We start from the raw sequence: 12264 nt of genomic DNA on the forward strand, positions 1-12264 counted from the left end.
ATTCCAGTCTAATTGTGGCCATGATGGAAAGAAGTCACGTCTCTGCACCTGCCCAGGCAAGCCAAGTGTCTCAGTGCCCCTGGTAGGAAATTCTTAGGTCACGCCCTCTCTATGCCTGCACAGTTCTTGGGTCCCGGGAGCTCTGTTTCTTGGGAAGAATCCCGTGTGATAGTCTGGAGGCAGATCTTTCCCTCACATGTAAAAAATAGTAAGGAACTTATAGATTCCTTAATCTATAAGTTAAGATCAACTTCTCGCATGAGACTTTTTTTTCTTTTTAGTCACCTTTTAAGTTGCTAAAATTGGTCAGTTTTCATTCTAATAATATGCCTATTAGAAAATGTATTTTTTGGTAGTATCAGAAAGCTACAAAAATCCACCAGTTTTTCTTAAATTTGTACATTTTTCTACAAAATAAATTCCTCTAGAAAATTTTGATTACAAAAGGACCTTGGAATTTCACTTTTTGAAGAACATTTGATGGAGTATATCAGATTCAGAGATACTGTATCATATAATAAATAGAATAAAATATGGAACATTTTTATTTAAAATTGTAAACGTTAATAGAGGAAAACAATGCAGAGTCACCTGTGCCCTACATATAGAGACAAGGCACATTATGTGTGTGCCAAACAGGATTTCTGTGATCTAGAAATTTCTGAAAGCAAATTTTAAAATTTTTGAGAGCACTAGAAATTTTTCTCCTAATGGATACCTATTTGGCAGATGCCCACTTGCAGTTTCCCGAAATATTTGCATTTTTCCACACTTAAGATGCTTGCAAGACACAAATATGAAAATAGACTATTTCTGATTCAAAAGACTGCCTACCGGTGCTTGGTATTATACATTTCAATGCTTGGTCATTTCATGTTGCCAAAGTAATTAAAACTAATTCTTTGAAATTGAATTGCTCATTTGATGTGTCTTACATTAATTGCAGAACCACCTACCGCACTGAAAATGCTTGTCCAACAGAGGCTATCTTCCCCCCAAAAATCCTAGTTCCAAATGATTATTTCTATCTGAGGTTACAGAAAAAGCTTCTACAATAGGCACATATCAATTCTGCACAGTTCAGCTCTCCCTTCTATGACTGATGCATAATAGATACTATTGTAGCTGTTCCAAATATTCTTGTTCCTCTTCGTCACTCTCTATCATACCATGACTCAAAAGGCAATGAGCACATTGCCGCTTTTGAGATGCTTTGATCTACTGCAGCATCTAGAGGCAGAACTGAAAAGAAAGGAAGAATGATGGAAAAGGATTTCTGAAAACCAGCCTGGCCAGTATTTATTTCTACACAGAGCATAAAACCACTACCAAGCCAAAGATCAGAATGAATGTAGATCAATTAGTGCAAGAAAGGAGCCAGGGTTTGATGGGCTTCTATGAATCATATTACAGCAATATCTATAATTTGGAAGTTGAAAAATTATCAAAGCTGATATTACAATTAAAAGCTCAACTTTTATGTTTTATTGGAACTAAATGTGTTTGATGGGAACTAAAAAGATAAATATTATATTTTATTGATGTCTTTTGGATCTAAAATATCAGTATGAATTAAAGTGGAGTAAAACGCATTAGGACCATATAAACCATGTCCTTTCTTCCCATTAAAAGCTCCACAAATATAATTCCTCTTTGTGCTGAAGCTTTTTACACTGTCTATGTATTTGCAATGGTATATTTAGAAATATAATGCCTTGGAAAGTGATTTTATAATGCATGTTCATTATTTTTTCTACCATGGTAAGGAGTGGAAAGGAGAAGATTTCATCTTATTACTTGCTAACAAAATATTGTTCACTTGCTCCACAAGATTCTTTACTATATAAATATTAGGGGATTTTTATGTTTGTTTATGTGGTTTTTGTTTGTTTGTTTTTGAGACAGCCTCTTACTAAGTTTCCCAGGCTGAACTTACTCCTGGGCTGGGCTCCGGTGATCCTCCTGCCTCAGCCTCCTAAGTAGCTGAGACTACAGGCATGACCACCATGCCCAGCTAATCTTAGGTATTTTATGTTTGAATTTGCAGAAAGACTACAGCATGTAAAAAGATAAGTGTATTGATTTTAGAATTAAAGACATATTAAAACATATTTGCATTTTCAACTGATAGCAAAGGTTTTATGAGAGCATCAGATCACTAATTATTATCAAGATTGGTTTAAACTGTTATGTTTTTATTTTAAGGATTTCTTATACTCCACTATAGGTAAAATGTTATATTATTTTTAAGTGATTCATGTAGATGTTTATACCATACATCAGTAACTTATCACAGTAAACTTTCAAATGTCATTTCACGTATAGTGTAAGGGCCTTACAACAGTATTTTTCTGTCTTCTCCCTCTTTTCCTATATGCTGTTTTTTGTATACTTTTGCATCTGTGTATGTCAAAACTCCACAATACATTGCTAATATTTCTACATTATTATCTTTTAAAGCAATTCAAAACATGGAAACACGTCTTTTATATTTTACCATTATTTTTACCCTTCCAGGCACAATGTTTCTTTGGATAGTTTCTAATTTTCAATCTGATGTCATATTCCTCTGTCTAAAGAATAAAGAACTTCTTTAATAAACAAAGGGCTAATGCCAATAAATCCTCTAAGCCTTTATTTGCCTAATCAACTTTTTATTTCATATTAACTTTTTAAAGATATTTTTTGCTTAGTATAAAAGTCATGTTGAAAGATTTCTTGCATTACTTTAAAGATATCACTAATTTTTGGAGGAGTTACGGAGTTTCTAAGAAGTCTAATGAAATTATTATCTTTGTTTCTCTCTTTGTAATATTTATATTTTTTCTGGTTGCTTTCTATATTTTTCTGTTTATCATTCGTTTTTAGCTGGTAGATGATGATGTGTATAGGTGTGTTTTCAGAAATTTACCCTGCTTAGGGCTCTTTGAGCTTCATAGATCTGTGGCTTATATTTTTTCCATTAATTTTGAAAAATTTCAAAAAACAATCCTTGCCTTTTCCGGTGTCTAGAAAAAAAAAGAAAAAAATGTCTGGCTGTTTTCTCTGCATATTTTTATTCTGTTCCATTCTCTGTCTTCTTCTTCTTTTGGGACTCCAGTTTCGTATATGTTAGACCATTTGATATTGTCCTGAAGCTCCTGAGAGCTCAGTCTGTTTTGGGTTTGTTTTTAGTTTTTATCTTTGAGCTTCAGTCTGGATCATTTCTACTGACCCATGTTCAAGTTTATTTATTATTTTCTCAGCTACACTTAGCCAGCTGATGAGCCCATTGCAGGACTTTTTCACCTCTGATATCCTACATTTTATTTTTAATGTCTTCATTGGACTTTTTAGAAATGATTTCTTCTTATCTGCTAAAATTCCCCTTCTTCTCATGTGTGTTTACTTTTCCATAAGCTTCTTGTGAATTATAGTTATTTAAAATTCTTTATCAGATAATTTCAACATCTCAGTCACTTCAAAACTGGACCTTTTGATTACTTTATCTCCTCATGATGGATTGTTTTCCTTGTTTTTTAATCTGTCTGATAAATAGCTGTATTTATTTATTTATTCATTCATTCATTCTAAGAGACTGGGTCTCCTTCTGTCATCTAGACAGGAGTGCAGTGGCACAATGATGACTTGCTGCAGCCTCCAACTCCTGGCTCAAGCGATCCTCCCAACTCAGCCTCCCGAAGTGCTTGGATTACAGGTGCATGCCACCATAGCACCTGGCCCTGGTAGATTTTTATTGAATGCTGGATATCATACATAGAACAGCAGAGGCTGAAGTAAATAGTATTTATGTGTACAAATGAGCATATACCTCTTCTTTAGTCATGGTTTTAGTGCGTGGGTTTGAGATATTTTAATCAGAAGCTTACGTCTTTGTTTCTGTTCTCATGCTCTTTAGTTTACCAGACTTCAAATCTTCTAGCAATTGGCTATTGTTATCTTGAGCTTTGAGTACAGACTAAGGCACTAGAGGTTTTTTTCTGTGCTCATGCTCCACCCTCATGTTCAGCAACACCTGCATGTCTAAGGTAAAAACCTTAGTCTCTCTTCACTTTCTATCCCCACAAGGTGCTAGATTTAGGGTGGAGCAGCAATGGAGGGAGTTCTGTGGTCTCCTTCTTGGCCCTGGGGGCTGGGTCTCCTTCTGGCCTGTGTGTGTGACTGGCCCTTGGGGGTAGGTCGGTCTCCTTTTGGCCTATGTGTGTGACTGGCCCTCGGGGGTGGGTCGGTCTCCTTCTGGCCTGTGTGTGTGACTGGCCCTCGGGGGTGGTACTTCACCACTCCCAGGTATCCTCACTGTGGCATTGGTCTTAAGGAGGAGAGAGTTCTATGACCTAACCCAGCATTAATAGATCTCTTCTGGATTTAGGATCCCAGACAAGACAATTTTCTGCTCTTTCTAAGGATTGGGAGTTATAGTTTCTCTCCTGTTAAGAATTGAATTTTGTCTTCCTCAAAATTAGTATGTCAAAGCCCTAACCCTCAGTACTTCAGAATGCTGCTGTATTTGCAGACAGAGCCTTCGAAGAGGACATTAACTTAAAATGAGGTTGTTAGGATGGGCCTTAATGCAATCTGACAGGTGTCCTTATAAGGAAATGAAATTTGGACTTGTAGAGACCCCAGGGATGTGCACCTGGGCAGATGTGGCCATGTGAGAACACAGAAGATGGCTGTTTTCAGGCCAAGGAGAGAGACCTCAGAAGAAATCAAACCTGCCAATTGATCTTGGACCTCCTCCAGAACTCTGAAAGCATAAATTTCTGTTATTTAAGCCACCCAGTCTCTAGTAGTTTGTTACGACAACCTTAGCGAACCAGTACGTTCCCTTTGTCCCCCACTTCCCTAGCAGCAATAAACCTTTGTCTGTGTCCTGACATACAAGAGGTTTACCTACCCTTCTACAGGCAGATGGATTTTGTTTCTACTCTTCCCCAGAGGACATGGATTTTCAGCTGAGCTCCCGGTATATGGACAAGGACTGAATTGCTGCCCCTATTCCAGTGATTTAATTAAGCCTTCTACATCGCAGCAGAGACCATCCAAGTGATAGTACTCCAGGCTTGTCCTCCACCACCAGCCAGTTGCCTTCGTTGCCGTCAAAGGGAAATCTCCAGTTTCTTGCTCTGCCTCCAGACGTCTTCGTGAGAAGAAGTGATAGAAGCCTATGGAAAAATAACTGTGAATGCAGCTTTTGCCTGAGGCTTCCACCTTCCACCAACTGACATGCTAGCTCATGCTTGGCCTTTTGAAAAATGTTAAAGTTTTGCCTGATTTCTTCTTTTTTAAAACAACTTTATTGGCTGGGTGTGGTGGCTCATGCCTGTAATCTGGCCACTTTGGGAGGCCGAGGCGGGTAGATCACCTGAGGTCAGGAGTTCCAGACCAGCCTATCCAACATAGTGAAACCCCGTCTCTACTAAAAATACAAAAATTAGCAGGGCGTGGTGGCAGTCGCCTGTAATCGCTGCTACTCTGGAGGCTGAGGTAGGAGAATCGCTTGAACCCGGGAGGCGGAGGTTGCAGTGAGTGAAACTCTGTCTCAAAACAAAACAAAACAAAACAAAAAAACCCAAAACTTTATTGAGATATAATTCACATACCATACCAATTCACTTAAGTGTACAATTATTCAATGGTTTTTAATATATTCACAGATTTGTGTATAATCATCACTATAGTCAATGTTAGAACATTTTTTCATCTCAAAAACCTCATAGTTTTCAAGCTATCATCCTCACCCAAGCTGTCAACCCAGCCCAAGGCATCTACCAATCTACTTTGTCTCTACAGATTTCCTTGTTTTGGACTTTCATATAAATACAATTGTATAATAGGTGATATGTTGTGACTGGCTTCTGGCACTTAGCATGCTATTTTTACGGTTCATCTGTGTTGTAGAGCATATCAGTACTATATTCCTTTTTATGGCTGAGTAGTATTTAATTGTATTGCTATACAACCTTTTGTTTATCTGTTCATCAGTTGATGCACATTTAGTTTGTTTCCACCTTTTGGCTGTTACAAATAGTGTTTCTATAAATATCCTTATACAAGTTGCTATGTAGACATATGTTTTTATTTATTTGGGGTGAAATCTAGCAGTGGAATTGCTGAGTTATTTGGTAACACCATATTTAATTATTTGAGAAACTGCTAGACTGTTTTCCAAAGCAGCTGCATGATCATACATTCTTACCAGTAGTGTATGAAGTTACTGATTTATCCAGTGTTGGTGTTTCTCACCAACACGTGATAGTATCAGACTTAGGATTCTAGCCATCCTAGTGGTTAGGAAGTGGTAACTTGTGATATTTATTTGCATTTTCCTGATGACTAATTATGTCAAGAATCTTTTCATGTGCTTATCAGGCACTTGTATGCCTTCCTTACAAAAGTATCTATTCAGATCCTGTGTCCATTTTTAAATTTTTTTTAATTTTTGAATTGGAAGAGGTTTTATGTAGTCTGGATGGAAGTCCTTTATCAGATATATGATTTGCAAATATTTTCTGCCATTCTGAGGGTTGTCTTTTTACTTTTTAGATGGTGTCCTTGGAAGCACAACAGTTTTTTTTTTTAACTTTGTTGAAGTCTAATTTATCTATTTTTTGTTTTGTTGTTCATGTTTTTGGTACCATGCCTAAGAATCCATTGCCAAATGCAAGGTCATAAAGATTTATTCTTACGTTTTCTTGGTTAAGGAAATTTGTGCCTATCTTTATAAGATATATTAAGCTGTACTTTTCTTATGATGTTTTATGATACCAAAATTAGTTTTGGTATCAACATAGTAGAAGTCTCATAAAAAGAGTTGGGAAATATTCCCTTCTCTTCCATTTTTTTGAAAAGGTCCATAAATAATTGGTTTTAATTATTCTTTAAATATAATATTGGGCAAGATTTAGTAGTGAAGCCCTCTAGGCCTGGACTTTTCTTTATGGGTAATTTATTATTATCATTATTACTCCTTTGTTCTAGCCACTTATCACATGTCTAGTCAGATTGTCTATTTTTGTCTGGAGTCAGTTTTAGTCATTTATACATTTTCAGGAATTAGTCCATTTTTTTCCTAAGCTGCCTGATTTGTTGGCATACAATTGTATATAGTATTCATTTAAAATCCTTTTTATTCCTGTAGGGTCCATAGTAATGTTCCTTTTTAAATTTCTGATTCAGGTGACTTGAGTCCTCTCTCTTTTCTGTGGTAAATCTAGCTAAAGACTTGCTAATTTTGTTATTCTTTTTTAAGAACCAGCTTTTGGTTTCATTGAGTTTTCTCTATTATTTTCCTATCCATTAATTCATTAATTTTTTTTCTAATATTCATTATATTCTCCATTCTGCTTGCTTTATGTTTAGTTTGCACTTCCTTTTCCAGCATCAAAAGGTAGAAGGTTATGTTATTGATTTAAGATATTTTCTTCCTTTACGTGGTAGACATTTACTGCAGGAAAATGGCCTCTAGGCACTGCTTCAATTGCATCTAACAAGTTTTGATGTGGTGTGTGTTCATTTTCATTTATCGCAAAGTATTTCCTGATTTTTCTTTTGATTTCTTCTTTGACCCACTGATGATTCAGGAGTGTGTTTAATTTCCACATATTTATGAGTTACCAATTTTTTGAATGCTATTGATTTCTAATTTCATTTCATTGTAGTCAGAGAACGTATTTTGCATTATTTCTATCCTTTTAAAGTTATTGAGGCTTGTTTTATGGCTTAGCAATATTACTGGGGTTCCCTTTTAAATACTGAGTAATTTTTCTCTTACTGCCCACAAGATGTTTTCCTTGTCTTCACCTTTCAACATTTTTACTATGATTTGTACATTGGTGGTTCTTTCTGAGTTTATCCTATGTAAAATGCATTGAGCTTTCCGGATGGGTACAATACTGTTTTTCAATAAATTTGAGAAGCTTTCAGCTATTGATTTTTTGCCTACTCTTTTTCTGTTCCTTTCTCTCCTTTCCTTTGGTACTCCCATTACACATATATTGTTATGCTTAATGATGTCCCACATTTCTCTGAAGCATTTGTCACTTTTCTTCATACTTTATGTTCATTCTTTTTATTTATGTTTTTCAGCTTACATAATTTTTATTGATCTGTCTTCTACTTCCTTATTGTTTCTTCTGTGAGATCAAATCTAATGTTGTGCCCTTCTTTGAGCCCTTCTGATAATTTTTTAAATTTTAGTAATTAGTTAGAATTTTCATTTGTTTTCTAAAATTTCTATCTCTATTGATATTGTATATTTGATTCAATGTTGTTATTATTCTTTCTTTACTTCTTTATTTTTTGTTGCATTAGCTCTGTGAACATGCTTATAATGGCTACTTCAAAGTCTTTTTCTGAAAAACCTAACATCTGGTCTCTCTCACATGCAGTTTCTATTGCTTTATTTACTTTTTTTTTAACTGTTCGGGTCATACTTTCCTTTTTTTTGTATGCCTCACAATTTCTTTGTTGAAAATTTTATATAGTATATATAATTACATATATATTTAATGTATATCTTAATTAATTTATAAGACTACTCAGAAATTCTGAGTACTAGCCAACCCCAGGGAGGGCTTGTTATTATTTGCCTGAGTGGATTATTTCAGCAAAATATATTTCTCTTCATCTCTGGTGTTAGCTTTTGATGTTTTTCCTCTGGGAGGTATAGCTTCAGGTGTGCCCATAGTCACCCTAGAATGACAGTGGTACTAGTAGGACTATTTTCATCTCTTTCACTGACCATTCTTAGCTGTTAAACTCCACCAGTTGCCGGCAGATTGTTCTATTGTCTTTAACAATGCCCTGTGACATAAACTGTCCCATGAACTAACCCAATCAAATTGTAGCTTCTTTGACAGAATAGTTACTGAAGCGACTGATTTTTGCTCAGACCTCAGGCAGACTCCAGGAAGACTCTTTCCAGATTCCCTGGTTCTCTCCTTCAAACTTGCTGACCTACAGTTTAGACTGTATCTTTTTTATTTATTTATTTATTTTAGAGCCAGGATCTCACTCTGTCACCCAATCTGGAGCACAAGGGCACAATCACAACTCACTGCAACCTCAAAATCTTGAGCTCAAGTAATCCTCCTGCCTCAGCATCCTGAGTAGCTCAGCCTATGGGTGTGCACCATCACACCTGGTTAATTTTCTAAAATTGTTTTTTGTAGAGATGGGGTCTCACTGGCTTTGAACTTCTGGACTCAAGCAGTCCTCCTGCCTTGGCCTCCCAAAGTGCTGGGATTACAGGCATGAGCCTAGCCTAGCCTTACTTTATAAGGAGATCTTGAATCTCTGAATCTCCTTTCAATTGCCTTTGACTCCAACTGCCATTATTCTTTTTTTTTTTTTTTTTTTTTGAGACAGAGTCTTGCTCTGTTGCCCAGGCTGGAGTGCAGTGGCGTGATCTCGGCTCACTGCAACCTCTGCCTCCCGGGTTCAAGCGATTCTCCTGCCTCAGCCTCTTGAGTAGCTGGGATTACAGGTGCCCGCCACCATGTTCAGGTAATTTTTTGTATTTTTAGTAGAGATGGGGTTTCGTCATGTTGGGCAGGCTGGTCTCAAACTCCTGACCTCAGGTGATCTGCCCGCCTTGGCCTCCCAAAGGGCTGAGATTACAGGTGTGAGCCACTGCGCCCAGCCACAACTGCCATTATTCTTGACAGTGCCTCTAGAATTGAATTTCTTCTCTGTTGCAAATGAAGTCAGTTCCTTAAAAATAAATCAGGTGGACCGAGCACGGTGGCTCACACCTGTAATCCGAGCACTTTGGGAGGCTGAGGAGGGTGGATCACCTGAGGTAAGGAGTTCGAGACCAGCCTGGCCAACATGGTGAAGCCCCGTCTCTCCTAAAAATTCAATAATTAGCACGGCATGGTGGCACGCACCTATAATCCCAGTTAGTCTACTCCGGAGGCTGAAGCAGGAGAATCACTGGAATCTGGGAGGCGGTGAGCCCAGAACATACCACTGCATTCCAGCCTGGGCGACAGAGCAAGACTCTGTCTCAATCAATCAATCAGGTGTTAACTATTTTTTGGCCTGTTTTCACTCAGGCAAAATCTCTGAACTAAGGTTCTGGAATTATGGGCGGAGATGATGGCAGTCTCTGTGAGCGACATCCCTGCTCTAGGACCCCAGTACTCAGTGAGTGAGAACAAGAGTGAGCATGGCCCCAGTATTTCAGCAGAACACACCCATGGTAGAGTCTCTGACCAAGGAGTGATGGTTAGGGAGAAGGGTATCCCCACTCCTCCACTGCACTCAGGCAGAACTTTGCCTCAGTAGCAGGTGGTTGGGATCAGGAATCGAAAGCGAGGATGCCCTGCTCCTCCTGGGAGGAAAGCCCTCCAACTGCAAACTGGGAGGAAAGGCAGCCCTGTGTTCTTGGAGGCAGCAGCGTGGAGTCTGCCTCACTGAGATGACAGGGAGTCGGGAGGAACTGGTCTTGGCTCAAGTACTATAAATTCTTGCCTTTATTACTGAATTTTCAGAGGTGTTCTTGAATAGATGTTTGTTCATTTGCTCTTTGTCCTTGGGATGATCTCTAGAGGTTTTACATGGTTGTTATTTCTTGTAGTTTTCAGCCATTTCAGTAGGAACAGGGGAGCAAGGTTCTTCATGCTGCCACGCTGGAAGTCTATCACCTACTTTCTTACCTACTTTTGTTACAGACCACAGGCTCTTGGGGCCTTATGTAATGGAAATTTACATGGGCTAAGCGGATTTCTCAGATAAGGCTTTATTTCAGGGCTTGTGCTCCAGTGCAAGGAAAACAGCAGAGGTACAAGGATCCTCTGGTTGGCTCCTTAAAAAGCCAGTAGGGGCCGGGCACGGTGGCTCACGCCTGTAATCCCAGCACTTTGGGAGGCTGAGGCGGGCGCATCACGAGGTCAGAAGATTGAGACCAGCCCAATATGGGGAAACCCTGTCTCTACTAAACATACAAAAATTAGCTGGGCGTGGTGGCGCGTGCCTGTAATCCCATCTGCTCAGGAGTTGAGGCAGGAGAATTGCTTGAACCTGGGAGGCAGAGGTTGCAGTCAGCTGAGATCATGCCACTGAGCTACAGCCTGGTGATAGAGCGAGACTCTGTCAAGAAAAAAAAAAAAAAAAAAAAGCCACTAGGGATTTTTTTAATTAGGCAAAGTGCAGGAATTGACTTTGCTAGGAAAACGGGAGCATAGGAGAGCCAGAGTGACATCTTTCTTTTTTTTGAGATGGAATCTAGCTCTGTCACCCAGGCTGGAGTGCGGAGTTCAGTGGCGTGATCTCAGCTCACTGCAACATCCACTTCCCAGGTTCAAGCGTTTCTCCTGCCTCAGCCTCCTGAGTAGCTGGGACTACAGGCACGCGCCACCATGCCCAGATAATTTTTTGTATTTTTAGTAGAGACGGGGTTTCATCGTATTAGCCCAGATAGTTTCTATCTCTGGACCTCATGATCCACCTGCCTTGGCCTGCCGAAGTGCTGGGATTACAGGCATGGGCCACCGCAGTGTCACGGCCGAGTGACACCTTTTTAAAAATCAACTCCATCTTAAAACTAGCAAGGCACATTCCTTGCCAGTCACGACCCACGGTCATATGATGTTTAAGACTGAGGAAGCAGCTTAATAATGCCTGCAAGGATAAACACCTGGGACAACTAAACACCCAGATGTCCCAATATTATTTAACAATATGCATTTTTTAAGTGATAATACTTATGCTTTGTGCTTATGCACTAAAATGCCAAGGATAACCTTCTTTAAATCAACAAAGTAATAAATTCTGTCATTCTGTGAGCCCACCCACATGCAGACATAATTTAGCTTAGCTTTTACATAGATAAGACCCCTATATAAGAAAAACTTAAAAACACAGATGTTGCATTCCTCCTCTTGCTTTCTGAGAACACCCTACTCTGTAACTGAGTAGCTTTCAATAAACTCTCTCTTCTCACTGCACTCTATAACTCGCCTTGCACTCCTTCCTGCAGAAGATCCAAACATCCTATCTTGGAGTCTGGATCAGGACCTCTTTTTCTGGTGACAACAACAGGGATAGGGTATGCAGGCTCTGCTAGGCAAAGCAGGTGAGGGGTAGGGCCTGCAGGTCGCTTATCTGGTTGTGATGGTTATCTTGAGTAATGGGCCACCTGGTGGTCTGGCCAATGGCAACAAGACTTTGAATCAGCGTTCCTTTCCTGGTTGGGGCATTACTCATTATTTCAGTCACGTTCCACTCCACGTCTCCCACACTCATGCCAGGGCAATTGTT

At 38.9% G+C, this 12264-nt stretch overlaps 1 long non-coding RNA gene across 1 annotated transcript in view; it reads right to left on the minus strand.

Moving 5' to 3' along the window:
- Positions 1–2897: 2897 nt before the first annotated feature.
- Positions 2898–12264, minus strand: part of LOC129525193 (uncharacterized) — a 56945-nt gene continuing 47578 nt past the window's right edge. The window contains exon 3 of the long non-coding RNA XR_008669318.2: positions 2898–5165. This is a non-coding gene — a long non-coding RNA (uncharacterized lncRNA). The remainder of the gene's footprint in view (positions 5166–12264) is intronic.

Source organism: Gorilla gorilla, chromosome 8 (genome assembly GCF_029281585.2).
Source record: "Gorilla gorilla gorilla isolate KB3781 chromosome 8, NHGRI_mGorGor1-v2.1_pri, whole genome shotgun sequence".
Lineage (NCBI taxonomy): Eukaryota > Metazoa > Chordata > Mammalia > Primates > Hominidae > Gorilla > Gorilla gorilla.